This window comes from Rhamphochromis longiceps, linkage group LG4 (genome assembly GCF_057381845.1).
Source record: "Rhamphochromis longiceps isolate RC_006_pf linkage group LG4, R_longiceps_female_GT1.1, whole genome shotgun sequence".
NCBI classification, from domain to species: domain Eukaryota; kingdom Metazoa; phylum Chordata; class Actinopteri; order Cichliformes; family Cichlidae; genus Rhamphochromis; species Rhamphochromis longiceps.
In genome coordinates, this window is record NC_140560.1 from 25,885,306 (window position 1) to 25,891,040 (window position 5,735).

Consider the following 5,735-nt stretch of genomic DNA (forward strand, 5'->3'; position numbering starts at 1 on the left):
CATATACACTGTGGGCCAAACATTTGCCTCCCAGACAAGGGATCGTGTGACGACATAAACCTGCCTCCTTCAGAAGGCGTGACAACTTACTAAGTCGAGTAGGAAAGGCCCACGCCCTTAACGCACAACACTTAAGTATCCCGTTGACCTCCAGCCCTTAGAAACGCTCTGGGGGAAGTTTTATGAACTAACAGTGCCAAATATGTGTTTGATGAGACAGAGAGAACACGTGCATGTCTCAGGATGTTCAATTGCAATATTAATACCCCGCAGTGCCCCCACCCTGTCTCTTTACAAATATATATATATATATATATATATATATATATATATATATATATATATATATATATATATATATATATATATATATATATATATATATTAAAAGCAGCTTCACAGAAGGAGGAAGCTCTGAATTCCATCGACCCTTAACTTGTGACTGCTGGTGCGGATACACAGTTAGTCACTGCACTATTTATGACTTCTGCTGTTAATGTCTGACCTCTTGTGGACAATGAGGCGCACTGAGGTGAACGAAGTAACGAGCACGGTAATGAGCTGCTGCAGCCACTGCCACAGACTGTTGGCTTCAGCTTTTATTTACAGTGTGATAGGTTTGTTTTTTTTTCCCCCTCAGTGGTGGGAGCTACATTTGCACCTCTATCTGGGCAAAATAGATATACATTTGCAGGGATTTGTTTTAAAGTGTGGTTGGGAACAACTGCGGGAACTACTCATTTGAATAAACAAGCCTGATTTTGTACAAGGGGAAAAAGAAAGGCATAGTATACCTCATTTTCTACTAAAACACAGAAATAATCAAATACCACAGAGGTAAGGCATCTCTAAGTGTCTCTTAGAGCACGATTTGAAGATTGTGGATTAGGATCTTACATTGCTTACCAAGGTTTTTGAATTGGGATAAATGTGTTGAACATTATGTGTGATGTGTATGGAAGACAGCAGATAAACAAAAATTAAGGAATGGCTAAAAACATTAATTGAATAATCCGATCAATATGCTTGAATTTTGAAATGCAGCACATGTAGACAATGATATTCCCTTAATTGCTTGTTTGTTTTTTTAAGTAAGCCTTTTTTTTTTCGATTGTGAATATTGCCAACACAACAGAACTGTGTGCAGTAGCATCACTTCACGGTTTAATGTTTAAAAGCCTTGTAAATTCACCCACATAAAATCCGTCTTTGGCAGATGAAAGGGAAGATTAAAATAAGTCAAATGCATTTTGCTCTGAGGAGCACTTGTTTTATCAGCATGGTGTACAGGGCGGTTTGCTTGCAAGCTAAACCATCTTGGTATCATATGGCCACTGCTGTAATTATCTGGATGCTTTGATGCACCTCCACGACCACAGTTCCTAGAGAGTGTGCTCAGAGTCTGAATGCTCCGAGTAGGTGACACTTGAAACGCACCGTATGAATATGAATTTTTGACTGTGCTCTGCATTTACAAATAGTAGGATTTGGTTCCAGGAAAGTCTCCAGTGATTGCCGTGCCAATCACTCTCAGTATTTGAACCAAGGGGAAAGGAATGAAATGCAAAAAAAAAGCACCTCTGCCTTTGTCTCTGGCTACATATATGAAGCATCAGTGTCTGCAGTTCATTTATCCTTGTTATTCTGGTGCAGGCAAAATATGTCAGACCCACAAATGACATGTATGCCAGCGTGAAGTAATATATGTTATGAATGTATGTAGTCAGGCCAAGAAGCAACAAAGTCCTATTTTATGAAAAATGTTGCTTCAAATCAGCCAACTTTGTGATCGGAGTCTTATTAAAGCCAGCTCACCTAAAGATAGAGGTATTATGTGAGTGCAACTTTTTCAAATCACTATGGAAAATACTGCATACATATTGCTGGGCTTTGATTTATGGATTTACTATACTGTATAAATGGAATGAATATGTGGGGAAAAAACACATAGCCAAGAAAATGGTTAAAATCCAACTGACAGCTAGTGAAGCTAAACCATTAGGTGGCAGCCCAGCACTTTTCTGCAGGGCTCAGGACCTCTTGGCTCCATGCTGTCCAGTCGTGACCTTTCGTTATACATTTTGAAGAAAATCTCAACTCATCACTGCACAGAGCTACTTGTGCATAATGCCGTCCACGAAGTTCTAATAACGGTCTAATATAGATCTAATTTTAATGAGGTGCAGTTTATAGATCAGATCTTTCGCTTTCTTGGGCCTTTCATCCGAAACAGTCTCTGCGGTCAGCAATTTGGGCACTGATGTAACAGGAAATACATATCAAAGTGAACTTTGAAGTCAAGTAACCGAACAGTAAATGCAAAAAGTGTAAAGGTCTTATTGTCACTGACAGTGACAACTCTGAAGGTCAGTAGTATTTCAATAACTCTATTGTAATGGTGTGCCAAGAGTAAAAGAAAAAAAAGTCAAATAAATGAATAAATAAATAAGAATGAATAAGAGTGAATTTAAAAATTACGGCCCACTATATTCCTGCAGGTTATACTGTAGCCTTGACTTCTGTGGGCAGCAAAATTTCACCGGGAGCTCACTGGAACTGCCTTGAGAATAATGTCACACCCTTGACTTGAATCACAGAAAAGTCCAATTGAACTTTCCTATGAACCTGCCTCTTCTAAAATCTTGATACTGAATGTTGTAGGGTAAGAAATGCATGAGATGTCTCAGTGCTCCTAGACACAGCTTGGCTGAATTCAGTGGTTTGCAGATTCTATATTCATGGGGGAGAAATACTCTTCTTAGTCCTTGTAGTTATATAGTTGTTGCCTCTTCCTCATCATGTGCTCAAGTGTCCTTAGTGAGCGCTGGATTTACGTCCTGATTGACTGTCTCCATAACAATCAAAGGGATGATTGGTTCATTTAAAAGTGTTTTGAAGAGCCTTGTGTCATGTCTCCTACTCTCTATACTACTGGGATCCTTCCAATCCTTTACAGTTACTGCTCAGTGGAATGTAGAAATATGTTGTACTGGACTTTTCCTCCTTCATGGTTATTGCTTTTTTTTGGATTTGTGACTCAAATCCCTTGCTCTATTTTGAGTGATTTATACATATGAATGAAGATGTATGCCTGTGAGCTCAATGTGCCAGTATTATCCAATCAAACTGGGCTGCTCACTGGCTCCTGAGATTGCATTAAAGTGTAATATCAATGCAGCAATCCCTGGGTTATTGCCACTTTGAAATACCCGGTACCTCCGATACTGTAGCCACGTGTTATGATCAGGGGGGGATCTGTCTATTTATGTGAGGTTTCATGGGAGATTGCTGTGGTAAATTAATCAGAAGTTGCCAGCCATGTTTAATTCATTTGATCAATGACTGGATGAGGCTGGGGGGGGGAAAAGAAAAGTGTCAGTGTATTCAGGTGACCACAAAGAAGTAAGGCACACAGAATAACCAGACAAGACCTAGAAATTTAGTATTACTTATTTCCTGAAGTGTTCTCATCGGAGAAGACGCCGCTATCATTTTAATGCCTCACCTTAGGTTTCTTAAGTCTTCATAAACATAATTTATTATTCCAGCAGCTTGTAAAATTGTAGTTTATAATTTGATGACATTGAAGGCTATCCTGCGGAATGTTAGAAAATGGTGCCAAGAAAGAGAGGACATTAATTCTTGGGTAGTATTCTGGCTCTGCAAAGTGGTGTGCGGGAAATCACATTCCATAACTTTTTCTTATTGTTCCTTCACAATTTATTAATGAAGGATTTTCAGTTTATTTGGGAAAAGAAGATTGCCTTGAACCCCAGTCTTTAAATTCTTCTGTTTAGTGTGCAAATACTATAAAGCCCCAAGGACCTGTAGTGTGCAAAACATTGAGAATAGTCTGCCTGAGAATCTATCCCCCTAGTGATTTACCGATGTTGACTGTCTATTCTAATCTGCTTGCTTTTTAAACTCTCTGTGTGGTTAAGCATTTAAAACGAGAAACTTCTTAGTCCTACATGAGACAGCAGCTTTGATGTCATGATCGCACTATTATTTTATGCAGCGACCCAGTGCTATAAGGGCTATTTCATGCAGTAATGATTTTTGTGAGGAGAAAAACCTGAACTGACATTGGCACATTTTTCCTTTTTTTCCCCACTCCCCTGTAGGAAAATGGCTTTCTTAGCCTGCAATTTATCCAATTACGGATTTACAGCAGTGCAAAGTCAACCATATGATACAGCCTAAGTCTATTTTTCAGCCTTTGGAGCAAATCCAATCATTCCAAATGGTTGCTGATGGTAATAATTGCAACAGCATCACATTGATCGAGTGGGTCCACGGGGTGGAAACAAACAAAGCACACTAAGAAAAGGAGATGGTGTTTTTTTGTGTGTGTGTGGGGGGGGGAGGTTTGTTATTATGGCCCTTGTAAAAAAAATAATACTGAGGCATTAAAAGATGGACTTTAGACTTTATCGGTTGCTGATAAAGAAAATGCACACACCAATGTCCCAACTTTATTTATTCAAGACTTGAACGTAAAGGTAAAGGGTTACTGCGCTTTCTAAGATCAGAAGGACTTATGGGAATGACACGGAAAATTTATAGATGATCCCCATGTAACAGCTAGGTACACACATATCATAGTTCTTGGCTACTCTTTGTATCCTTATAGAACTTTATTAACAGTTTCAAACAACACCAATGATTAGTTTACAAAATGCTGAGTAATGAACTTCTAAGTAAGAATTCAATAAAGAACTAAACAAAAGGCACACAAGTCTAGTCAATGGCAGTACAATGACCAGCTAAACAGTTTACTCTAAAAAAAACCTGCTTAATGGAAACTAATTTGAAAAATCTTTCAGTCATCCTTTATAAAGTGTGTTATCCAGATCACTTCTAGACTGTTTCTGTATCTGTGTTTACTGTATGTTCCACAGCCCTGCCACAGATTGGCGATCTGTCCAGGGTGCAGCCTACCTCCAACCCTGTGACAGCTGGGGTGAGCTCCAGAGGCTTAATACTTAATTGTATACATACTGGTGCTGAGAGCAGTATTAGAAAAGATGATTGAGTCATTGTGACTGTTATTGCTCTGCTGCAGAACAGCTTGCGGCGAGGCTTTTGGTTTTGGTGGTGTCAAAACCAGCATTTATTTTGCCACCTACTTGATAGATGTACTCTACAGCACTTGCTGAGTTTATCGTTATTCTGGCTGTTAATTCATATCGCTGCGAAGAATAACAGATCTCTCTTGTCCGTGCTTATTTTGGCTAAAGGAATGCCTTTTTTCTTGCACACGTAATCCTTTCCATTAATCTCAGCACGTCTCTTGTCACTCTTGTGTCACCTTTACCTTTTTCTCCATACCATACAGTCCCTATTCAGTTAAGCTCTGGAGAAATATTTCAATTCACAGTAATATGTGATAGCTTGCTCTGCTCGTATTCATATCATAATTACATCTTAACTGTTGAGCTCCGGTCCCATAGTTTGTGCTGCTGCACCTCTCAGCCACACTCACTGCACACCTTAAGCCTATATCCATGAACTGATGGTCATCTGCTTCTTATCGGTGCTACATAACATTTGGTGGAGAGAGATTATCTGCTCCAAGCCATTAATTTTTGAGAATTTAATATGCTTAAGTTAATAATTATCTGCTGCATAGCTGATGTGTCTCTGCCTGATGCTGCATATCAAGTGGCCCCAGTATTTAGATTTATCCATCTAAATTCATTACACACAGCTCCTTACTCCTTAGTTAACTCCTC